General features: G+C 42.7%; 1 protein-coding gene across 3 annotated transcripts in view; it reads right to left on the reverse strand.

The window, feature by feature from the left end:
• Window positions 1-27,033, reverse strand: part of LOC134345175 (protein jagged-2-like) — a 261,826-nt gene that overhangs the window by 107,059 nt on the left and 127,734 nt on the right. The gene's annotated exons all lie outside the window — the stretch shown is intronic.

Raw genomic sequence — 27,033 nt, forward strand, 5'->3', positions numbered from 1 at the left:
CCATACAGAAGTGCAACAACATAGTTTAAAAAAAAGAGCGCAGAATATAGTGTTACAAGGGAGAAGAAACAGTCTTCCAAATCATAAACAAAATGCTGAAGGAACTCCACAGGTCAGGTAGCATCTATGGATAGAAATAAACAGTTGATGCTTCAGGCTGATATCCTTCACCAGGGCTGGAAAGGAAGAGGGCAGAACAGACTAAGGTGGGGAGAGGGGAAGGAGTACAAGCTGGCAGGTGGTAGGTGAGACCAGGTGAGGGGGCAAGTGAGTGGGTGGAGGAGGGGGAATGATGCGAGAAGCTGGGAGTGGATAGGTGGAAAAGGTAAAGGACCGAAGAACATGGAATCTGATAAGATAGGACAGTGGACCATGGGAGAATGGGAAGGAGGAGGGGCACCAGAGGGAGGTGATGGGCAGGTGAGAGAGAAGAGGTAAGAGTGGAACCATAATGGGGAAATGAGAAAGAGAGGGAGGGGAAATTACCTGAAGTTACAGAAATCGATGTTCATGCCATCAGATTGGAGGCTATCCAGATGGAATATGAGGTATTGCTCCTCCAACCTGAAAGTAACCTCTTGACAATAGAGGTGGCCATGGACTGACATGTCAGAATGGGAATAGGAAGTTAAGTAAATGAGGTCTTAAAGACTCCATCTACCCCTTCAAGACAAAAACATTTCCCACAGCGCTATTCAAAGAGCAGATTCCCTTGTCCTGACTACCAATTCCCTCTAACTCATACTCCAACAAACTGAAAATCTCCTTGTTATTTCTCTGCAACACACATCAAAGTTGCTGGTGAACGCAGCAGGCCAGGCAGCATCTATAGGAAGAGGCGCAGTCGACGTTTCTCTGTAGATTTTAGAAATGTGAACAAACCAGTTACATTTTCTTCATTATAACAGTGAATAACAACTGTCTGACTATAATCGACTCTGGTGAATTCCATGACAATGGTAGTGGCTACTACATACAATGCAGCAATTTGACACCTTCCACACAAGACTCCTCCATCTAATGCAATCAACATTCATTCCAGCAACACACACAAAATGCTGGAGGAAATCAGCAGGCCAAACAGCATCTATGGAAGAGATAATAGTCGACGTTTCAGTCTGAGACACTTCATCAGGACTGGAGAGAGAAAAAGAGAAACGAGGACTCACTAGTTAGAAGGTGGGGGGAGGAGAGGAAGAAACACAAGGTGATAGGTGAAACTAGGAGTAGGGGGAAGAGGAGCGAAGTAAAGAGCTATGAAGTTGATTAGTGAAAAAGATACTGGGCTGGAAAAGGGGGAGGAGCACCAGAGGGAGGTGATGGGCAGGTAAACTGAGAGGGAAATGGGAATGGGGAATGGTGAGGAGGGAGGGGCATTACTAGAAGTTCGAGAAATCGATGTTCATGGCATCAAGTTGGAGGCTACCCAGACGGAATGCAAGGTGTTGCTCCTCCAACCCGAGTATGGTCTCATCATGGCAGTAGAGGCGGCCACGGACTGACGTGTCGGAATGGGAAGTGGAATTAAAATGTGTGGTCACTAGGAGATCTAGCTTTTTCTGGCAAATAGAGCATAGGTGTTCAGCAAAGCGATCTCCCAATCTACGTCGGGTCTCACCGATATACAGGGAGCCACACGGGGAGCATCAGATACAGTAGATAACCCCAAAAGACTAACGGGTGAAGTGTCACCTCATCTGGAAGGACTGTTTGGGGCCTTGAATGGTAGTGAGGGAGGAGGTGCAGGGGCAGATGTTGCATTTGTTCCACTTGCAAGTGCAAGTGCCAGGAGGGAGATCAGTGGGGAGAAACGAATGGACAAGGGAGTCATGCAGGGAGCGAGCCCTCTGGAAAGCAGAAAGCTGGGGGGAGGGAAAGATGTGTTTGGTGGTGGGATCCCGTTGGAGATGGGATCCAATGGTATCCATTCCAGCTTCCCTTGATTCTCAATTGCAGTCATAAAGTCACAAAGCAATAAAGCACTGATACAGGCCCTTCTGTTCAACCAGCCCATGCTGACAATGATGCCCATCCAGCTAGCCCAAATTCCTCCAAACCCCACTCCCCCAGGCTCCATGCCCCTATTCAAGTGCCTCTTAAATGATACTATTATACCCATCTCGACCACTTCCTCTGGCAGCTAGTTCCATATACTCACTACCCTCTGCATGAGAAAGTTGCCCCTCAGGTCCCTTTTAAGCCTTTATAAATCATAAATCTATGCTCCCTAGTTTTAGACTCACCTTCTCTGAGGAAATGTGTTACCACCCACTTTATCTGTGTCCCTCATAATTTTTAAACATTTCTATAAGGTCGTCCTCTCATTCATCATGTTCCTAGGAATAAAGATTTAACTTGGCCAACCTCTCCCTAGAACTCAGCCCTCTAGACCTGGCAACATCCTCAAATCTCTGCATTCTTTCCAATTTAAGCACAACTTTCCAATAACAGGAAAACTTCTTTTGCCCCTTATGTCGCTGGCGTTTAGGGCAGCAATGAAGCTCCTCCTTCTCTGGCAGCATTCACAGCTTCCTTCATCGTGTCAGTAGCTTCCACTCAGTTTACTGTCAGTTATGCAAGTCCCAGGTGGAGACTCAAGAATACCATTGTACACAGATGTAGAAGGATTCTTCATTTTATTGTTTCCATAACAGTTTTGTTTTACCGGTCAGGGTTGTTAGCCCTGAGCTGAACCCCTGAACCTGGAGGACAGGGGGACCATTGTTAGTCTGGCCTCTACCCTTTGACCTGTTGAGCATGGGCGACCCTACCAAAAACCAAAGCAGAAAGCCCCGACTCCAGACAGCATAGCTCTCCGGGGTCACTGAGGCACACAAGCCTCCAAATTACGACAAGGTTGTGGTCCTCTTAAAGGACCAAATCACTACACAGCACTCCAAGTGTGGCCTCCTCAACAACTTCAACAACAACATAATGTCCCAACTCCTGTACTCAGTGCCCTGACACTGCTTTCAACAAACTATGCACTCCAAAATTGCTCTGTTCCATGACACACCCCAGTGCCTTCTCTTTCATAGTACAAGTCATGCACCGGTTAGACGTTCCAAAATGCAACACCTCACACTTATCTATATTCAAATTCCTGAATTCCTAATCAGATTTAACAGTGACTATCTGACATGCACTACTAAAGGGCATAGCTTTAAGGAGAAAGTTTAATGATGTTTACAAAGCAGGTACAATGACAATGTTTAAGAGGCATTCCGACAGGCACGTAGGCAGGGAATGAGCCACATGCAGGTAAGTGAGATTAATTTGAATTGGTATCATGGTTGGTATAGACACCATGGGCCAAGAAGGCCATCCTGTACTGTACTGTTTTACATGCAACTGAGAGAGAATATTCCAGTCTTCTACAATTATTAAGTCACCTCAACGCTCTCCAGAACTTTGTATTTTTAACAATAGCTTCCCCTCTCAATATTATAGATGAAGCTGTGGTTAATTGCCTCTTGCCAAATGGTTCAAACCACAGATGCTACACAGTGAACTTCTTACCTATAGTAGTAGTTTCCCCCCATAATTCCTCTTCTTCACATCTACCCTTTAAAGCATTTATAATCCATAAGGAGTAATAAATTAAAACCTCACCTTCCTTTGCTGTTCAGTACAGAACATGAAGGTCTGAGGCAAACCTTTTAAGGATTAGCTTTCTATTTAATATGTACATCGAAACATCAAAATATACAGTGAAATTGTGTCATTTGCATCAGGGTCCGAGGATGTGCTTGTGATAGCCCACAAGTGTCGCCATGCTTCTGTCACCAACAGAGCACGTCCACAACTTACTAACCCCATAATATGGACCATTCAGGAATCTGATGGCAAAGAGGAAGAAGCTGTTTTTAAAGGCAGGCACGTCCTGGCTCATGAGAGTCCTTAATGATGGATGCCGTTTCCTTGAGGCATCGTCTTTTGAAGGTGCCCTTGATGCAGTCTGACCTAGGGACATGATACTTCCATAGCAGTTCTCCAGTCAGGTTCATAGAATATGTTGTACAGTCGATGATGTACTGATCTTTTGGGCATTGTATGCAACTAAGATTCTGAAAAGAAAACACATCTACCTTTTATATCCCCCAATACTTTCTCCCATTCACCTTAAATTTATGCCACCTCGTATTAACCATCTTGCCCTGGGAAAATGGTTATTCACTCGATCTATGTCTCTTATCATCTTGTACACGTCCACTAAGTCACCTCTCATCCTCCTCCATTCCAAAGAGCAATGCTCACTCAACAGTTCTTCATAAGACATATGCTCTGCAGTCCAAGCAGCATCTTGGTAAATGTCCGCTACACCCTCTCTAAAGCTTCCACATCCTTCCTATAATGAGGTGACCAGAACCGAACACAATATTCCAAGTATGATCCAACCAGATTTTTATAGAGCTGCAGCTTTACCTCGCGGCTGTGAACTCAATCCCCTGACTAATGAAGGCCAACAGAGCATACACTTTCTTAAACCTATCAATTTAAGTAGCAACGTTGAGTGATCTATGGACGTGGACCTCAAGGTTTCCACTGCCCTTTCAATTAAGTGAAAGGTGCCTGGAACATGAGGAATCACACAAAAGGACAGCAGGAAAAGAAGAAAATATAAATTCTCATCAACATCAAGGGCACTAACCTTACAAATAAGGGAGTAACTGGATTATTATTTGATAACTTTACATTGTTTTTAGTTTTCCTACAAACTTTCCAGGAAGTTCTGCTGAGAAGACATTTTTTTGCCTTTCAGCCAGAACGGAAATATTAAGGAATTGTGAAACAAAACAAGTATCAGAGCTTGTTATTTTCTCAAGACAGCCAGGCACACCACACCCAACCAGCAGCAGAAAGCAACAGAGACAGATTTAAGACAGCCACAAATTTCAACGGTTCTGTGGCCTTAACAAAGCAGACAATGAAATAAACAATGCGTTTCCGCATACTTCCCTTAGTCTCCCACTTCCCACATGGAGACTCGACTCTGCTGCATCAAACAATATACACTGTTGGACTCTGGGATTGTGCCTTGCTTGAGTACATTAATCCATGATGATATTAGTCCAATATTGAGGGAATGGCACTATCAGTTGAGAAATCAAACCACAACTAAAAAGCATCAAGAGTTTTCTTCTAGTACCCGCAACCAGTATCACGAATACATTCATTGTAGTGTGAGAGACAGGGTCACTGTGACAGAGTTGTACAGCACGAAGTGTGTCTTAGTCGAGATGGACCAGTTGGGCCAAATGGCCTGCTTCAGTGTTGCCTAGCTCCTTGACTAAATTGACTTAGTTGATCTTGGCTTGAAAGCGTCTAATGCTTTGGGGTGGCAGAGTAATATAGCGCTTAGCCTAACACTGTTATAATGCTAGCAACCCAGGTTCAATTCCACCTCTCTCTATCAGCAATTAGTATGTTCTCCCTATAACTGTGTGGGCTTCCTCTAGGTATTCTGGTTTCCTCCCATATTTGAAAGACGTATGGTAAACTGATCATGTGGGTGTAACTGACCAGGCTTGTTGGGCCAGAAGGGCCTGTTACCGTGCTGCATCTCCAAATAAAAAATAAATAAAAGCAGGCCAATCAGCCCAATGGTCCATGTTGACAAAGATGCACTATCCAAGCTAGATGCCAATGTTTGGCCATTAATCTCCAAAACTTTTCCAATCCATGTGCTTGTCTTACAAGTTGTTCCTGAACTTGCCTCAACCACTTCCTCAGGCAGCTCATTCCATAAAGAATAAGGTGGTACAGCAGTGTAGCAACTAGCATAATGCTTTACAGTGCCAGCACTCAGGGTTCAATTCCCACCATCGTCTGCAAGGAGTTTACACGTTCTACCCATGACTGCTTGGGTTTCCTCTGGATGTTCCCATTTCATCCCACATTCAAAAGGTGTACAGGTGAGTAAATTGTGGCCATGTTAGCACCTGAGGCATGTGATTCTTGCAGGCTGCCTTCAGCGCATCCTTGGACTGTGGACTGTGTTGGTCATTGATCCAAATGGCAGATTTCACTATGTTTTGATGTACACATAACAGATACAGCTATTCTTATCTTTAATTTTTAAAAATTCTAACACAGGCAATTAGAATTAGCGTAGATGAGCAAAAATGTCTATATGGACATGATGGGCCAAAAAGGCTTTCTTCTGTGCTATACAACTCCCTGACTAACAGCAAGCAGGTCCTGAAAGATGCCATTGCCCATGTGGGGTACATAGCATAACACAACATGGAAACAGGCCCAACTTGTCCATGCCGACCATATTGCTCACCAAGCTGGTCCCACTTTATCTGCATTCAGCCAATATCCCTCCAAACCTGTCCTATCCAAGTAACTGTCAAAATTCCTTTTAAATGTCATAATTGTACCCAACTCTACCACTTCCTCAGGCAGCTCATTTCATATACCCATCACCCCATGTGTGGGAAAATTTGCCCCTTGGGTCCCCTTTAAATGGCTCCCCTCTATAGAGAAAGAGCTAATCTTGGATCAAAAATCAATGCGTGTGGGTATCAAATGACAACCGGATTGGAACCAGTGGTGAGGGCAACAGCCAATGGCCTCACAACATTCATCCAGAATCACACATACAACATAGTAAACCTTACATTGGAACAAGGCCATTTTTCCAATTAAGGCTTCTTGCATAATTGAAACAACCATCAGGTTTCTCCTTCTTACACAGAGTCATACAAGCATAGAAACAGACCCTTTGGCCTCAACGTCTGTGCCAGACTTTAGGTCCTGAGCTTGAAGAAGCGCATTACCCAGCATTCATTCATAAACCTTCTTCTGTGCCAAGGCATTTCAAGGGCTTATCCGAATGTTTTGAATCCTTCTGAAAACATAGAAAACCTACAGTACAATGCAGGCCCTTCAGCCCACAATGCTGTGCCGAACATATACTTACTTTAGAAATTACCTCAGGTTACCCATAGCCCTCTATTTTTCTAAGCTCCATGTACCTATCCAGGAGTCTTTTAAAAGACCCTATTGTATCCACCTCCACCACTGTTGCTGGCAGCCCATTCCACACACTCACCACTCTCTGTGCAAAAAAACTTACCCCTGATATCTCCTCTGTACCTACTTCCAAGCACCTTAAAACTGTGCCCTCTCGTGCTAGCCATTCCAGCCCTGGAAAAAAGCCACTGACTATCCACACGATCAATGCCTCCCATCATCTTATACACCTTTATCAGGTCACCTCTCATCCTCCGTCGCTCCAAGGAGAAAAGGCCAAGTTCACTTCACCTTTTCTCATAAGGCATGCTCCCCAATCCAGGCAACATCCTTGTAAATCTCCTCTGCACCCTTTTTATAGTTTCCACAACCTTTCTGTAGTGAGGTGACCAGAACTGAGCACAGTACTCCAAGTGGGGTCTGACCAGAGTCCCATGTAGCTGCAACATTCCCTCTCAGCTCTTCAACTCAATCCCACAGTTGACGAAAGCCAATATGCCGTATACCTTCTTAACCACACAGTCAACCTGCACAGCAGCTTCAAGTGTCTTACGGACTTGGACCCCAATTTCCCTCTGATCCTCCACACTGCCAAGAGTCTTACCATTAATACTATATCCTGGCATCATATTTGACCTATCAAAATGAACCACCACACTCTCAGACAGTGCTTTCCAGATTTCAGTCACCTTCCAGGTGATACTTCAGGTTCCTCTGAATCTCCTACCCTTTCAAACACAGCTCCAGCACATCACAGAAAACAGCCTTCCCTCCATGGAAGGCACACAAAATGTTGGAGGAACTCAGCAGGCCAGGCAGCACCTATGGAAAAGAGCAAACAGTCGACGTTTCGGGCTGAGATCCTCCACCAGAACTTCACTCCATAGACTTCTCACTACCTCAGTAAAGCAGCCAGCATAATTAAAGACCCCATCAACCTCAGATGTTCTCTCATCTCCTCCCTTCCATCAGACAGAGAAAAAACTGAGAACACCATACCACCAGTGTCAATGACAGCTTCCATCTTGAATGGCCTAATTTTGCTTCTATGTCTTCTGGTCTCTGTTTATATTCTTTACCTTTAATCTTTATCACCAGCCCCCAACTAATTCTCCAACTGCAGTGTTGAAATCTTCAGAAACTTTCTAACTAACGTAATATGCCACGGGAAGGAAAAAAAAGAGAAGTGCTTGGGGAAAAAAGCTGGAATGTGCTGGGGGAGGGGGTTTAGAATGGAAACTGATGGGCGAGAGGCAAGGTACAGGGAAGACCATTAACACTATTAGAACAGAATTAGGCCATTTGGCTTATCGAGTCACTCCACGGACAACTTATTATCCTTAAGCCCATTCTCCTGCCTTCTCCCCATAACTTTTGACACCCTTACTAATCAAGAAGCAATTCTTCAATAGGTTTGACAATTGCTCTCTTGTTCACACCCCCCTCGGCAAACAGGCCCAAGTGCCAGGGCACCTCAGCAACAACACCTCCCCCACTCCCCCACCTCCAATTCAATACGTGGATGAACAACACAGGCTACCTCTGTCTACATCCACTTCTTGCCCTGCACTTACTATCCACACCTCCATATACCAACAATCATCCCAATCTTCAATTTCCCCAGCCCCCACCTTCCATCAACTCCCCCGTCATCATGGACTCACCTTCACTACTGAGCAGGTGAGAAGGGCTCTGGGGAAACTCAAGACACACCAAAGCATTGGGACCGGATAGTGTGAAACCCAAAGTCTTGAAGGAGTGTGCTGAACAGCTCTGTTGAGTTCTTCAGTGCATTTTTAATCTGAGTCTCAGCCTGGAAAGGGTCCCAACCGTGTGGAGACATTACGTGTGGTCCCAGTGCCCAAGAAGGGCCAACCAAAAGTCTTGAATAACTACTGTCCAGTGACCCTGACCTCACATATCTTGATGATCCTTGAGCGCATGATTCTTGTGCACCTCCAACCACTGGTCAGAGTCACTCTCAATCCCCTGCAGTTTGCTGGCCAGGAGTACACTGGAGTCAACAATGCTCTCATCTATCTCTTGAACAGAGCCTGCTCCCAGTTGGATAAGCAGGGCAGCACTGTGAGACATTGTTTTTAATTTCTCAAGTGCCTTCAATATCACACAGCCCTCATTGCTCCATTCAACCAGGTTGGCACTTCCATTGCATCCTGGATCATGGACTACCTGACTGGCAGACCACAGTTTGTGCAGCTTCAGAGTGGTGTGTCAGACATGGCTATAAGCAGCACTGGGCCCCACAAGGGACTGTATTGGCTCCCTTCCTGCTTACCCTGTATACCTTGGACTTGAGATACAATACTGAGCAATGTCATCTGCAGAAATTCTCTGATGACTCAGCAATAGTTGGGTGTATAAAGGGAGGATGGGAGGATGAATACAGGGCTCTGGTGGAAGCTGAATCATCTGCAGCTCAATATCAGTAAGGCGATGGCAATGGCCTTTAGGAAGACTAAGCCTGCACTGCTCCCTGTTACTATTGATGGTGAGGACACTCATGTGGTGAGGACCTACAAGTAGCTGGGGGTACACCTGGATGACAGACTTGAGTGGAGCACCAACACACAGGCTGTGTACAAGGGCCAGAATCTTTCTCATCAGTTTATAGAGCCTGTTGGCATCACCCAAGTTGATGCCATTGCCCCTGCACACCACCACATAGAAGATTCTGCTGGCGACAACAGGCTAGTAAGAACATGTGAAGGAGAGGCCTGCATTCTCCAAAGGACCTCAGTCTCTGCTTCCTGAGGAGACTGAGGTCCTTTGGAGGATGCAGGCCTCTCCTTCACATATTCTATCAGTCTGTTGTCGCCAGCACTATCTTCTATGTGGTGGTGTGCAGGGGCAATGGCATCAACACCGGTGATGCCAACAGACTCAATAAACTAATTAGAAAGGCTGACTGTTATAGGAGTCAAACTGGACATGCTGGAGGCTGTGGTAGAATAAAGGACCCTATGGAAAATCCTGGCAATTCTGGACAATGTTTCTCACCCTCTGCATGCCACCTTGGCTGAACAGAGAATACAATACTCAATATACAATACAATACAGACTAAGACAACTGTGCTGCTCCAAAGAGCGCTATACATGGTCATTCTTACCCTCAGCTATTAGGCTCTATAATGAGTCAACCTATAGCTAGGGAAGTGATAACCTCTTCCAGTTAAACTGTTTGAGACAACTTTTTTTTATTATTTCATACTTCTCTTATATTTGTATAGCCATGCACTTGTAATGTTACTGTAATACTTATTTCCTTTGGGATCAATAAAGTATCTATCAACCTCTGCTTTAAAAATACCCAATAACTTGGCCTCTATAGCCATCTGTGACAATGAATTCCACAGATTTACCACCCTCTGGCTAAAAAAATTTCTCATTTCTGTTCTAAAGGGATATCCTTCTATTCCGAGGAAGATTAGGACCAACAGATATCTGAAGAGCTGGCACAAGTTTGACAGGCTGAGTGGCCTCTCCAAACACATGTATTAATACCAATAGAACCATTAATCCCTTTTTGACAGGTACTAATCCTGTTCCTTTGTCTGAGCCAGAACTTGCTCAGGTACCTTGCAGCTGGCGTGCACAGAAATTGAATCTAGCATAATACTATTGACCAAAGGACTGAAGTGATAAAAATCTCCTTTCATGATTGTTCTGTAATTAACAGGACCGTTCAATTTTTTTTATATATTAAAAAAAGCTTCCTTTTTCTTTTCATCCCCACAAATGCCATCCTTGATGATGGCTCTCCTCCTGCAACCTATTTCATAGAAGACTCACCACACATTCTTTCCTCCAGTTCACTCTCATTTTGGATCCTAAAACTAGCACACAGAACAGTACAGGCCTTTCAGTCCACAATGTTGTGCAAACCCTCTAACCTACTCTAAGATCAATCTAACCCTTCCCTCCCTCATTGCCCTCCATTTTTCTATTATCTGTGCGCTCATCCAAGAGCCTCTTAAGTGTATCTAATGAATCTGCTTCTATCACCACGCCAGCACCACATTCCACATGGAGAACATTTCTCTCTCACCACTACCAGGTTACTCCCCATTACCATTAAAAACAGCACTTAAACAATCAACTATATTAGCACCAGAGGACAGATGGGACCTCTTGGGATAAAACCCAGCTTCCAAGTGTAGCACCCTCTCAGTACAGTCACCTTGGATTGTCTTGTACTTTGAGCACAGGCTGGAATTCAAAGTTTAAAGCAAATTTATTTTCAAATTGCAAATGTTATCCTATACAAACTTGAGATTCATTTTCTTCAAAACATTTACAGGAAAATAATAAAATACAATAAAATTAATGAAAAACAGAAGAATGACCAAAAGAAATCGTACAAGTCAAAAAAATAAATAAGTAAATAAAAAGTACTGAGAGTGAGTTGCAGAGTCCTTAAGAAAGAGTATTGTAGGTTGTTGAATAGGTTCATAGTTGAGGTGAGTGAAGTTATCCACGATGGTTGCACAGTAATAATTGCGCTAGAACCCAAGGCTCCTGTACCTCCAGCCCCATGGCAGTAGTTAGTGAACATATTGTCAACGGTAGGAGATGAGAGTATAATTCACCCTCCAATCCTCAATGATAAATGCTTTGCATTTTTTATGTTGCAAGAAAAGTTTATTTGACATTGTCAAAGACTCCCTTAACACCGTTAATGATGCCTTCACAACCCAACCACCAGCCAGCCATACTAGCTTGCATGATTCAACAGTAGGTTTCCCAATCCAATCATCCAAGGCAACATACTGTGCCTATACAAAGTATTCACCCCACCCCTGGAAATTTTCAAGTTTTATTGTTTTATAACATTGAATCACAGTGGATTTAATTTGGCTTTTTTGACACTGATCAACAGAAGACTCAAGTGCCAAAGTGAAAACAAATTTCTACAAATTGGTCTAAATTTATTACAATTATTAAGCACAAAATAATTGACTGCATAATTACTCGCTCCTTCAAGTCAGCACTTAGTAGACGCACCTTTGGCAGCAATTATAGCCTCAAGTCTGTGTGGATAGGTCTCTATCAGCTTTGTACATCTGAACACTGCAATTTTCCCCCCATTCTTCTTTACAAAACTGCTCAAGCTCTGTCAGATTGCATGGGGATCATGAGTGAACAGCCCTTTTCAAATCCAGCCACAAATTCTCAATTGTGTCCAGGTCTGGACTCTGACTTGGCCACTCCAAGACATTAACTTTGTCGTTTTTAAACCATTCCTTTGTAGATTTGGCTTGCTGGAAAACAAATCTTCTCTCAAGTTGCAGTTCTAGCAGAGCACATCAGGTTTTTCCTCCAGGATTTCCCTGTATATTGTTGCAATCATTTTACCCTCTACCTTCCCAGGTCTTCCAGGGTCTGCTGCAGTGAAGCATCCCCACAGTATGATGCAGCCACCACCGTGCTTCATGGTAGGGATAATGTGTTTTTGATAATGTGCAGTATTTGGCTGACGCCAAACAAAGCGTTTAGTCTAAAAAAAAGCTCAACTTTGGTTTCACATAGAATGTTCTTCCAGCTGACTTCAGTCTCCCACATGCCTTCTAGTAAACTCTAGCCAAGATTTCATGTGTTCCCACCCCCAGTGGTTTTCTCTGTCACTCTCCCATAAAGCTGCAACTGGTGAAGCACCCAGGCAATAGTTGTTGTATGCGCAGTCTTTCCCATCTCAGCCACTGAAGCTTGCAACTCCTCCAGAGGTGTCATAGGTCTCTTGGTGGCCTCCCTCACTAGTCCCCTTCTTGCACGGTCACTCAGTTTTTGAGGACTGCCTGCTTTAGGTAGATCTACAGCTGTGCCATATTATTTCCATTTCTTAATGATTGACTTAACTGTACTACAATGGATATTTAGTGACTTGAAGATTTTCTTGTATCCATCTCCTGACTTGTGCTTTTTAATAGCCTTTTTGAGGAATGGTTTGGAGTGTTCTTTTGCCTTCATAGGGTAGTTTTTGCCAGGATACTGACTCACCTGCAATCGGACCTTCCAGATACTGGTGTATTTTTACTACAATCAATTAACACACCTGACTGCACACAGGTCTCCAAAAACAAATCTCCATTTAACTATGTGACTTCTAAAACCAATTGGCTGCACCAGTGATGAATTGGTATGTCATATTAAAGGGGATGAATACTTATGCAATCAATTATTTTGTGTTTTATATTTGTAAGTAATTTAGATCTCTTTGCAGAGATCTGCTTTCACTTTGACGAAAATGTCTTTTTCCGTTGACCACTGTCAACAAAAGCCAAATTAAATCTACTGTGATTCAATGTTGTAAAACAATAAAACATGAAAATTCCAAGGGACTGAATACTTTTTAAACATCGGCACTGTCGTTCAGTTCATTCAATTCAATTACATACCTGTATGTTAGATCACTAAGCCACTGCATGCAGAAAGATTAAACATCACTATCAGGAGAAAATCATAGGTCTGGAAGCCTTTATTAAAGAATAGTTAAACACAGAATAGTACAGGCCCTTTGGCCCAGAATGGTGTGCTGACCCTTTTAACTGACTCCAAGATCAATCTAATGCTTCCTTCCCACATAGACCTTTATTTTTCTTACACCCAAGAGTTTCTTACCTACCTCAACCACCACCCCAGCAGGGTGCTTCGTGCACCCACCACTGTGTGTGTGTAAAAAAAAAACTACCCATGACATCTTTCCCTCTCTTTCCTCCAATCACCTCAAAATTATTTCCCTGGTATAAGCCATTTCCTTCTGGGAAAAAAGAATGTGGCTATCCACACGATCGATGCCTCTTATCATCCTCTACTCCTCTCACCCTCCTTCACTTCAAAGACAAAGACCTAGCACGCTCAACTTATCCTCATAAGAAAAGCTCTCTAATCCAAGCAGTTTCTGGTAAATCTCTGCAGCAGTCACCTTACCCATAACAAACCCAGGTAGAATGCTCACAATGCCCTGCAGAGTGTTGTGGAAGGACTGAAACGTACTTCCTGAAAATGGCATCACAGGTAGTAAAGGAAGTGAAAGTGGTGTTCAGCACACTGGCCTTCATCAAACAGGGATTGTGAAAGGTGCTTTCTGTTCTGAGTGTTTGCAAACTAAATTAGTTCAGTAGGCACATTCCTGGACAGGTGATTGTTACCTTCCAGTCTCTGCTCCTGCATTTTCAGAGACTGGCATCTTGGCAATCTTTAACCAACCACCCAGTTGAGAGAAACAGTGCAATAATTGGTAAATTGTGTACAGTTTAGGGTTAGTGAGTTGCTGAGCCATACATAATAAATCTAGAATTGGTAAACTGGTTTATTATTATAGGAAGGAAGTAGACACTTTAGAGAGTGTGCCGAGGAGATTTACCAGGATACTGTCTGGATTAGAGAGCATGTCTTATGAGGATAGGTTGAATGAGATAAGGCTTTTCTCTTTGGAGTGAAGGAGGATGAGAGGTTACTTGATAGAGGATTACATGAGTGGACAGTCAAAGACTTTTTCCCAGGGCAGAAATGAGTAATACCAGGGGGCATAATTTAAAAGTGATAGGAGGGATGCCAGAGGTAGGTTCTTTACACAGAGAATGGTGAGTGCAAGGGTAGTGGTAGAGGCAAATACATTAGGGGTTTTAAGAAACTCTTAGAAAGGCAGATGGCTCATAAAAAATGGAGGGCAATGTGAGAGGGAAGGGTTAGACTGACTTTCGAGCAAGTTAAAAAGTGAGCACAACATTGTTGTGGAACCTGTAACTGTGTTGTAGTGTTTTATGTACTATTGTCACATGTACCAAGGCACAGTGAAGAACTGTTTGGCATGCCATTTGTTCAGAACATCATCACGTCAGTGCTTTGAGGTAGTACAAGAAATTATAGTAATAGTACACAGAATAGACTGATAAGAGATTAGCTTTAATTGCCACATGCACATTGAAACATAACATGAAATCAAATCAGCGAGGATTGCTCTGTGGACAGTCCACAATAGTCGCTACACTTTCGACACCAACATAGCATGCTAACAACTCACTAACCCTAACCCATACATCTTTGGAATGTGGGAGGAAACAGGAGTATCCGATAGAAACACACCAGGGGAAGAATGTATGAACTCATTACAGGTGACTGCTTGGCGATGTAAAGCGATGTATTAACTGCTATACTACTGTGCCCATCCTATGGTTAGAGAAAGTGCAGTGTAGGCAGACAATAAAGTGCAAGGTCACAATGAGGGAGATTGAAGACAAGAATTCATCATGTCTGCTTGATTTATCTTAATAACTTGCAGGATTTTACACTCCCTTGTCTCAACAATAGCTTAAAAGGAACAATCAATCCATTATTTTGCACTCTGGATCTTTGCAACTCAAGTAGATTCTCAATAATTTATGTTCTGTACAAACACTGGCTCATTTAAGAATTATCACAACAGCTAACTCTACCTCAGAAATAAATAAAATCATTACAAGAATCAAGACAAATTAAACATTTTTCATTTACCTGCACTTTTAAGAAATATTAATTGACATAGCATCCACTGTTCTCGAGAAGATAGTGGGTAGCCATTCCTTCTAGTGAAGGCACTCTCAAATTTGATGCTAAGTTTCAGCAGTTAGAGCCAGCACCAACAAAGGAATGGTAATACATCTCATATCAGGATAGTGTGGGATTTGGAAGCTCACTTTTGGAATTCTGCCCTTCTCAATTCATACACAAACCAAGGCAGAAATGAAGTTGTGAAACCCAGTGATAGCTGGGCAAATATTAGAGAGGGTACAAGAAAGATTCACAGATACATTGCCTGAGCTGAAGCTTTTGAGTTTAAGGAGAGAAGAGATAAGCTGGGGCTGGTTTTCCTGGAGCAAATGAAGATGAAGAATGATCTTTGTAGATGTTTATAAAATCAATGCACGGTCACAGTCATCTTCCAGAGTTGTCTAATACCAGAGGGCATTGGCTTAAGGCAAGAGAGAGAAGATTTTAATGGGCCCGGGGGGGGGGGGGGAGGCAGCTTTCCCACATAATGGGGTATATGGAATCTACTGTCAAAGGAAGTGGTAGAGGAAGGTACAATTACAATGGGTTAAAGACATCTAAAGGTAGATGGATAGGAAAGGTTCAAAGTCCAATGTAAAAGGAATCTAGATGGGTATACGGATAGGAAAGATACAAAATTCAATGTGAAATACACCTCGACAGGTATGTGGATAGGAAAGGTTCAAGGCTGAGAGGGATATAGGCCAAATGCTGGGAAATGGAACAAGCTCAAATAGACAACCACTGGTTGGCATGAACAAACTGGGCCAAAGGGCCCGTTTCCATTGTGTATAACTATAAATCTAAAAGTTGAGAGCAGCTATGAAATAGGATACAGTCCACTCAGATGTAAATATAGGCAACTGGAGAAGGGCCAGTGTCATTGGGATGCAAACAGATCTGGTCCACATAATCTGAAATTAAACCTTGGCAGGTACAAGTGTAATTGAACAATAGAAGCCCTTTAACACAGATATTTCAACTGCAGACTAGGTATATTCCTCAAACAGATATTAAGTTGAGGTTTGATGTCTTATGTTTTATGTTACATGCAGCACAAGAGAATGAGAGGTGCAATCACAAACAAGAGAAAGTCTGCAGATGCTGGAAATCCAAGCAACACAAAAAATGCTGGAGAAACTCAGCAGGCCAGGCAGCATCTATGGAAAAGTATAGCTGGCATTCGGGCAGAGACCCTACATAGGCCTGAAACATTGACTATACTTTTTTCTATAAATGCTTCTGGCCTGCTGAGTTACTGATGAACAGAAAAGTAAAACTGATGTCTAATGTACATTTTACAGTAACATTAATTATCGCACGCAAAATGCAACCCAAACTGCTATCACAACATCCCACCTCCAGAGGTACTGCAGCTATAGAACAGTACAGCACAGGAACAAATCCTCCATGTCCATGCCAACTGTGCAGGCAGGTGTTAAAATAACAGTGTCATTGTTACAGGGGGCTTCAACTTCCCCAACATAAACTGGGGTGTTCATAGTGCAAGAGTTTGAGATGGACTAATTTTTTTTTTGGTGCATGTAGTGGTTTTGCAAACCACTATGTAGATAGTCCATCAAGGGGAGAGGCTGCACTGGACCTGGTGCTAGGTAATGAGCTTGGCCAAGTATCTGAACTTTCAATGGGTGAGCAGTTAGGGAAAAGTGACCACAACTCCTTAAGTTTTAAGATAGCTACAGATAAGCATAAGTATGGACCTTGCAGAAGAGTATTAAAATGGAGCGGAGTAAATTACAAGGAACTAGACAGTTAACTGGGAAATGCTGTTTTTGGGTAAGTCCACATCTGGAGAGTGTTTAAAGACCAACTGCACAGTTTCAAGACAGGTATGTTCAAGTCAGAAATAAGGACAAGGATGGCAAGGTAAGAACCTTGGATGTCAAGAAAGGATGAATTTAGTCAAGAAAAAAGTATGTAAAGTTTAGTAACCCAGAATCAAACAGAGCGCTTGAGATTATAAAGAAGCCAAAAAAGAAATCATGAGAGGAATTACCTATGGGGTGGGGGGTGCATTCTTGGCAAGTAGGATTAAAGAGAATCCCACTACATTATATGCATGCATCAAGAGCAAGAGAATAACTAGGGAGAGGGTAGGTCAACTCAAGGATAAAGGGGCAGAATATTTGCTTGGATGCAGGGGTTGTGGGCGAGGTCCTTAATGAGTACTTTACATCAGTATTTACCAAAGAGAAGGACATGGAGGATAGGGAGATCAGTACTGAGCATATTGACATGCCAGGGTATTTTGAGGTAGAGGAGGTGGTAGTCTTGGATCTCTTAAAGAGCATGAAAGTGGACAAGTTCTCAGGGCTGATGGGATTACCCCAGGTTACTGAGAGAGACAAGGGATCAGATTGCTGGGCCCTTGACTGACAAAGCATTGGGACCACATGATGTGAAACCCAAGGTCCTGAAGGACTGTGCCGAACAGCTTTCTGGAGTTCTCCAGCACATTTTCAATCTGAGTCTCAGTCTGGAAAGGGTCACAGCTGTGTAGAAAACATCACGTGTGGTCCTAGTACCCAAGGGCTAATTGAAAGTCCTGAATGACTACCATCCAGTGATCTTGACCTCACATATCTTGAAGACCCCAGAGCACCTGGTCCTAGCTCACCTCCAAGCCCTGGTCAGATCAGCCCTCGATCCCCTGCAGTTCGCCGATCAGGAGCACACTGGAGTCAATGATGCTCTCATCCACCCGCTGAACAAAGCTTACTCCCATTTGGATAAGCATGGCAGCACTGTCAGGATCATATTTTTTGATTTCTCAAGTGCCTTAAATACCAATCAGCACTTTTAGTAAAAGACCAAGACAAACGTACTGTTCCAAAGTGTGCTATTTGAGGTTATTCTTACCCGCGACCATTAGGCTCTATAATGAGTCAACCTATAGCAGGGGAAGTGATGACCTCCTGTTAAGATTGTTTGAAATAACTTTTTTTTCTTTCTTACTTCTCTTCTAATATTTGTATACCCGTACACTTGTAATGCTACTGTGACTCTAATATTATTCTTTTGGGCTCAATGACGTACCTACAGTGGTGCTGGAAAGTTTGTGAACCCTTTAGAATTTTCTATTTCTGCATAAATATGACCTAAAATGTGATTAGATCTTCACATAAATCCTAAAATTAAAGTGAATCCAATTAAATAAATAACAACATTATACTTGTTCATTTATGGAGAAAAATGATCCAATATTACATGTATTTGTTCGAAGTAGTATGTGAACCTCTAGGATAATCAGTTCATTTAATGGGGAAATTAGAGTCAGGTGTTTCAATCAATGGGATGACAATCAGGTGTGAGTGTGGGGGGCCCTGTCCTATTTAAAGAACATAAACCTGAGTCTTCACCACACAGGTTTTGGAAGCGAGCCATGCCTCGATCAAAGGAGATTTCTGAGGACCTCAGAAAAAAGTTGATGCTCACCAGGTTGGAAAAAGATACAAAAAAAAATTCTTAAGAGCTTGGATTTCACCAATGCACAGTCAGGGAGATGGTGTACAAATGGAGGAAATTCAACACCATTGTTACTCTCCCCAGGAGTGATCAATCAATATAATTCCAAGAGCAAGACGTGTTATATTCCAGGAGATCTCAAAGAACCTTAAGAAAATATCTAAGGAGCTACAGGCCTCTCCTGCATGGCTAATGTCAACGTTCATGGGTCTGCCATCAGCCAAATGCTGAACAGTGGTGTGCATGGCAGGATTACAAGAAGATTACTCTCCAAGAAGAACATTGCTGCCCACCTAAAGTGTGCTCTGTGGATAAGCTGGAAGGCTATTGTTAGTATGTTCTGCGGACAGAGTCTGAAATAGAACTTTTTTGGCTTAAATGAAAAGCGTTATGTTTGATGAAAAGCAAACATTGAATTCCAGTACAAGAACCTCATCTCATCTGTCAAATATACTGGTGGCAGTGTCATGGTTTAGGGCTGCCTCAGGGCCTGGACAGCTTGCAATTGTTGAGGAAACAATGAATTCAAAATTATATCAAGACATTTTACAGGAGAATATCAAGTTAGTCATCTATCACCTGAAGCATAATAAAAGTTGTATAATGCAACAAGAAAATGATCCGAAAGGCAAGAGTAAATCAACAATGGAATGGTTTAAAAGGAAGAAAATTTGTGTTTTGGAATGGCCAAGTCAAGGTCCTGAACCTAAACCTATAGAAGTGTTTTGGAAGGACCAGAGGCAAGCAGTTCATGCAAGGAATCCCACCAGCATCCCAGAGTTGAAGCAGCTTTGTACTGTGAATGGCCTAAAATTCCCCCAAGCCAATGTGCAGGACTGATCAACAATTATTGGGAACATTTGGTTGAAGTTATTGCTGGACGGGGGACGGGGGACGGGGGACGGGGGACAGGGTCCACGCCAGTTACTGAAAGCAAAGGTTCACATACCTTTTCCAACAACTACATGTAATATTGGCTCTTTTTTCTCTATAAATAAATGAAAAAGTATAATGTTTTTCCTGTTATTTATTTAACTGGGTTCTCCTTATCTGGTTTTAGAACTTACGTGAAGATCTGATCACATTTTAGATCTTTTTAATGCAGAAACAAAAACTTCTAAAGGGTTCACAAACTTTCTAGCACCACTGTATTCATCCTCATGTCCTCTCTGGCCAAGATCCTGGAGGACTGGCAGATAGCTAATATTGTTCCATTATTCAAGAAGGGAGTCAGGGATAATCCTGGAAACTACAAACCACTGAGTCTATGTCAGTGGGAGGAAAGTTCCTGGAGAAAATTCTTAGGGATAGGATTTATGAGCATTTGGAAAACAATGGCTAATTACGGAGAGCAATCATGGTTTTGTGCAGGGCAAGTCGTGTCTTACTCAAGTTTTTTGACGAGGTGATTGAAGGTAGAACTTTGAATGCTCCCTATATGGATTTTAATAAGGCGCTTGACAAGATCCCTCATGGGAGGTCTTTCCATAGAACACAGAGGGTAGTATTTGACTTCTTCTATTTGTGATATATATATATATATATATATATATGACCTGGATGAAAATGTAGATGGGTGGATTAGTAAATGCAGATGATACGAAGATTGGTGGTATTCTAGATAGCGTAGAAGATTGGCAAAGAATACTGTGGGATATAAATCAGTTGCAAACAAGGGCAAAGAGATGACAGAAGGAGTTTAATCTGGACAGTGTGAAGTGTTGCACCTTGTTAGGTCAAATGTAAAAAGACAGAACACTTAAGGACAAGACCCTTGTGTTGACAAGCAGAGGAATCTTGGGGTCCAAGTTCATAACAAACTAAAAGTGACTATACAGGTTGATAGAGTGGTTGAGAGGGAAAGCATGCCATATATCTTTATTAGTCAAGGGATTGACTACTAAAATTAACAACTTATGTTGCAGCTTTATAAAACTCTAATTAAGCTGCATCTGGAGTATTGCATGCAGATCTGGTCGCCCTATTTTCATAAGGCTGTTGAGGCTTTGGAGAGGATGCAAAAGAGGTTTATCAAGATGTTGTCTGAATTAGAGGGCATTTTCTATAAGAGGTGGACAAACTTAGGTTGTTTTCTCTGGAACGGCAGAGGCCAAAGGGAGATTTGACAGAGGTTTATAAGATTATGACAGTAAGACAACATCTTTTCCAAAGGTTGAAATGTCTAATGCCAGAGGACATACATTTAAAAGGTAAGAGGCGGCAAGTTCAAAGGAGATGTGAGGGGCAAGTTCTTTTTTTGTTACACAGGGTGGTAAGCACCTGGATTGCATTGCCTAGGGAGGTGGTAGAGCCAGATACAGAGAAGTTTAGATGGGCACATGAATGTGAAGGAAATTGAAGGATATGGACATTGTGTAGGCAGTGGGGATTAGTTTAGTTGGCCATTTGATGATTAATTTAATTGGTTTGGCATAACATTGTGGGCCGAAGCACCTGTTCTTGTGCTATACTGTTCTAGCTTCTTTATCTCCTCTCCCTTCACATCGAAAAATATGGGTTGCTTAATCCCCACCCAATATCCTACTTTTGTTAAGATAAATAGTGCTTCCAAGTAACAAGAGAACTATTAAGGTCTTGCCTTGACAAGTGCAATTAAAAGACTTGCTGGTTCCACCCAAGCTGTGAATTTTATTTACATGACATGCACTCTCACTTCCTCAGGCTTTGAGCTCTCCTATTCCCTGCTTTGTTTCCGGCCATAACCCAACATTCCTACTAAAGGAGGGAAATAAAAAGACAGATCTTCTGTGCGACCAGAAGCCTGAGGCTTCAACTTTTAGAAAGCATCCCTGTTTGGGTAACTCAGCCTAGTGCATCCTTTCCATAAATCCATATTGCAAACACAAGAGATTCTTAAGACCATAAGGCATAGGAGCTAAATTAGCCATTCAGTCCATTTTTTAAATCCCCCCCAACCCCATTCTCCTGCCTTCTCCTTGTAACCTTTGACACCCTTATTAATCAAGGATCTATCAACCTACACTTTAAATATACCCAATAACTGGCTTCCGGAGCTATTTGTGAAAATGAATTCCACAGATTCACCATCCTCTGGGCTAAAGACATTCCTTCTTATTTCTTACCTTGTATTCTGAGATTGTGCCCTCTGGTCCTAGTCTCCCCCACTATTGGAAACATCCTCTCCATACCTCCATCTTGGCCTTTCAATTTTGGTTCGCTTTCAATGAGATTCCCCAACCCATTCTTCTAAACAGCGAGTACAGGCCCAGAAACATCAAACACACCTCATAACCCTTTCATTTCCAGGATCATTCTTGTGTACCTCTTCTGGACCCTCTCGAATTCCAGTACATCCTTTCTTAGACAAGGTGCCCAAAACTGCTCACAATCTCCAAGTGCAGTCTGACCAGCTGCTTATAAAGCTTCAGCACTACAATCCTTGCTTTTATATTGCTAACTGCATTTGCCTTCTTTCCTATAGCAAATTTGCTGCTGTTTCCACCTGCACACCTCCAGGTAGACATTCTTCAAGAGTGAACAAGCTGTTATAGCTCAAGGGCACCAGAGAATACTCCAATTCAGAGCCTGATTTGGCACGTGCTTGAAGACAAGAGACACACTTCCAAGTTTGTACTCCCCAGATAATTATCTACAGCAGGATTAATGGTAGATTATTGCCCCTCCCAAGCCCAGGAGTGCCAAGCATAATTGCCGCCCTCACAGTGGCTGCTAACAAATCAAACCAAGCATGGCACGAGCCAGACATCAAAGTGTGCATCTTCCTATTCTATAGGTCTAACTACCATACCAAGAGCTGCATTAAAATGCAGTCCTGGGAAAACAATTCAGGTATCAATTTCCTTCTGGAATTAGGCCCCTAGACATTTCACTACATACAAGTGAAATGTAGACCACAGTGGCCCTTTCACGCCCCAGGGACTTGTTTTTAATGCTATCAGTCTTCATAATGCATAGAATAGAGCAGTACTGCACAGTCCAGGTACTCCAAGATCAGTCTAACCCTTCCCTCCCATATAGCCCTCCATTTTTCTATCTAAATACCTACCTAAGAGTTTCTTAAAAGCCCCTAATGTGTCTGTCTCTACTACCATTCCCAGCAGTGTTCCACACACCCACCAATCCATTCTCTGGCTGTCCACTCTATCTATGCCTCTTCTCACCTTGTGCACCTCTATTAAGTCACCTCTCATCTTCCTTTGCTCCAAAGAGAAAAGCTGTAGCTCACTCAACCTATCCTCAAGACACTCTTTCTAATCCCGGTAGAATCCTGGTAAATCTGGTGCTAAGTCCATTTTACCCATAGCAAATAAGGGTAGAACATTCAGTCAATGGTAGGGCCCTGAGGAGTGTTCTAGAACAGGATGACTAAGGAGTATAGTACCATGAAAATGGTGTCACAGGTAGACGTAGTGGTCAATGCGGCACTTGACATGCCGGCCTTCATCAAACAGGGCACTGAGTATAGAACAGAAGAGATTTTGCACTTGCTGGAAATCCAGAATAACACACAAAATGCAGGAGGAACTCAGCAACATCAAGCAGCATCTACAGATAGGAATAAACTGTCAATGTTTTGGGCTAAGACACTTAATCAGAATGAAAAGTCTCAACCCAAAATGTTAACTGCTTAATTCCTCTCTGTAGATGTTGCCTGACCTGCTCACTTCTTCCAGCATTGAGAACGACTGAGTATAGAAATTGGGATGTTATGCTGCAGTTGTACAAGACTTTGGTGAGGCTGCACCTAGAGTATTATGTATAGTTTCGGTCACCTTGCTATAAGAAAGATGTCAATAAGCTGGAAAGTATGCAAAGATTTACAAGGATGTTGCCAGGAATTGAGAGACTTATTTATGAGGAGGAGAAAGTTGGCAGGCTAAGGGTATTCCTTGGAGAGCAGGAGGCTGAGGGGAGATAGAGGCATACAAATTTATGGGGGAATGTAGAAAGGGTAAATGCGAGCAGGGTTTTTCCACTGAGTTTGAGTGAAACAAGAACTAGAAGCTATAGGTTAAGGATGAAAGGTAAAATATTTAAAGGAAACAAGGGGGAACTTTTTCCACTCATACAAGAAAGCAATTAGCATTTTCTTCACAATTTAGAGGGTGGTGCGAGTATGGAACGAGCTGCCAGTGGAAGTGGTGGCTGCAGGTTCATTTCCAACATGTAAGAGAAGTTTGGATAAGTACATGAATGAGAGGCTATGGAGGGCTATGGTCCAGACATGGGTCAATGGGACTAGGCGTAATAACAGTTCAACCCAGACTGGATGGGTTATTCAGTTTGTGTCGAGCTCTTATTACGCTGAAGGGCCTGTTTCTGTGCTGTAGTCCTCTGTGTCTCTGCCAAAGTCGGGAAGAGGTGAATCCTAAACAAGTAGGAAGGAGGTACGAGGACAGCTGTTAAATGAGACAGTGCCACAGTGCCAAGAAAAGGGAAATGGGTATTGGTGGCAGAGTGCACTACAGACTATGGTGGAAATGGTCCCTTCATTTTCTGAAATGGAAGGAATCGATATTTCAGTGCCACTGCAAACACAAAGGTTGATTTCATGATGGAAGTCAGCTCATCTAACAACTTTCTTTAATTCAAGTCTAAGTGGCTCAGCCTGAAATGTCAACTCTTTGTTCCTTTTCATAGAAGCCACCTGATCTACTGAGTACCTCCAACATTTTGTGTGTATTACTCTGGATTTCCAGATCAGCAAAATCTCCTGTTTTTTTTAAAAATCAAAATAATCTATTTTCCTAATAAAACCATTTACAAGAATAAACTGCAATGCATTTTCATTCTTACATCCATAGTCACTGCATTAAGTACTTTTATTATTACATTCCTGAAAACCAACAGCACTGTTGCTACTCATGTGGCCCCCATGGGGTGGTACACTACTACAATAACTGAGGGGCATCCTCACCCAGCCCAGGCCTCCTCTCTCCAGTAGCAGAAGAACCCTATACTGTGGACCGCCCCTACCGAGCCCCTGCAGTAGCTACACCAAGCTTCAGTGCATCCCTCAGCTCACGCTCCTGAAGCCTGGAATGTGCCAGTCAGCAGCATTCCTTCACTGACATCTCAATGTCATCTAACTGCTGGAAATGGATGGGTTCCAGCCCTTCCAGTGGTAGCTGAGAGAATAAAGCAAGGTAACACTGCAAGTGAGAGAGCATCACATCATCAAGACACTAACACTCCATTTAACCAACTTGCCCCCAGTCAAACATTTTACTTGCAATCTGGGTGGCTATGAAATTATAAGATTAGCTTTACTTATCACATGTACATCAAAACATAGTGAAATGCATCATTTGTGTCAATGACCACAGTCCGAGGATGTGCTGGGGGCAGCCTACATTTCTGGTGACAATTTAGCATGCCCACAACTCTAACCCTAACCCTTAAACATTCCAAACACCCCAAGTCTGGAGCACCCTCAGAGGAAGCCCACAGGGTACAAACTCCTTATAGACAGCTGTGAGAACTGAACCCAAATTTCTGGCAGTGTAAAGCATTAGGCAAACCGCAACACTACCGTGTCACCCTTGAAGAAATCAATTTCCATTTAGAAACTATCTTTGATTATGCATTGAAAATTTGAACTAAATAGAATTAGTACAGATCGGGATGTTATGGGAGGTAAACAAAAATTTGGAGAAAGAGGGTTCAGGAGAGAAGCAGATGGAAACAACTACTGGCTGAGAGTGAGAAAGGTGGTGCAAGTCCTGAAGGATTTCAAAACTCAAAGGAGATTCAGGGGTATAGATGTACTTAGTGTTAGAGACCAGAACAAGAAATTAGAATTCATTAAAAGAATGCAGATAAAGTAACTAAGGAGAGAGCTTCCTCAGATAAGCAGCCAAATGGCTGGAAGTCGACCGCCAGCAGGAGGCAGCATCCTCCGAACTGCATAAAAATTATATTAACTCTGTGCAAAGCACTTTACAAGCAGTATCTGGAACACTTGGAGATGTGTTCCTTCCACAGAACAAAACAAAAAATGACTAAAAGGGCTGAGGTTGTGTATTTATCATCTCTTCATAATGTCTACAATTTAATTGGAGGGCGAGTTTCCCCAGCACAGAAAGAAGCCATTTGAATGGCCTAATTCTGCTCCTGCAGTATGTTTTATGATCTTATGCAGCCCATGAACATAACACCACAACATATAGGAGCAAAATCAGGCCATTTGGCCTATTGAATCTGCTCCACCATTCAACCATGACTGATTTTTTTTCAACAACCATTCTTCCACCTCCTCCCTGTAACCCATGGTCCCTTTCAATTCAAGGGCTTATCAATCTCTGGCTTAAATAAGCCTCTTTCTTTTATGGCTGGGCTCTTGGATGCTAGACTCTCTATCCCCAACTTGCTGCCTATCTATACTAAACCTATTTGCCCACAGGAGGCCACTACCTTCATGTCCCAAATCAGTGCAACTTCTACAAGTAAGATGGAATCTGGACAAACATTTTTTTTTAAAAAGTCACCAAAAGTTAGGTAGTTTGACCTGCCCAGCAAACTTTTTCCATATGTTTATCCAATGCCCTTCTGAATGCTCCTGCTGAAATCACCTCCCAAAATCCATTGCAGCAGTGAACAACAGATCAGAACTTTTCAATGTGGCAATGCTCCAGTTACAAGTTCAGACTTAGTCCTCAGAAAGAACTGTGGCCTCACTCCACCCTACTGTCTCGTGCCTGCTTGCTCCACTGTAAATTCACTCTGCTTGGAAAGGCCAGCCAATCGACCCTCCGCTGTGCTCTTGGCCAAGTGGTTACCTTGCAGTTGCCAAACGCCATGTCTCCATAGCCACAGCACTAATTGTCCCCTTTGCTTTGAAAGCCTCATTCTGTTTCATCCAAAGTAAATCAGACACCAGGAAAACAAAGTTGAATAGTTCTGAATGAAATTGAATTAGAATCAGAATCAGGTATCACTGTCATACGTCATGAAATTTGTTAACTTAGCAGCAGCAGTTCAATGCAATACATAATACAGAAGAAAAAATTAAAATAA

Source organism: Mobula hypostoma, chromosome 1 (assembly GCF_963921235.1).
Source record: "Mobula hypostoma chromosome 1, sMobHyp1.1, whole genome shotgun sequence".
Taxonomy (NCBI): domain Eukaryota; kingdom Metazoa; phylum Chordata; class Chondrichthyes; order Myliobatiformes; family Myliobatidae; genus Mobula; species Mobula hypostoma.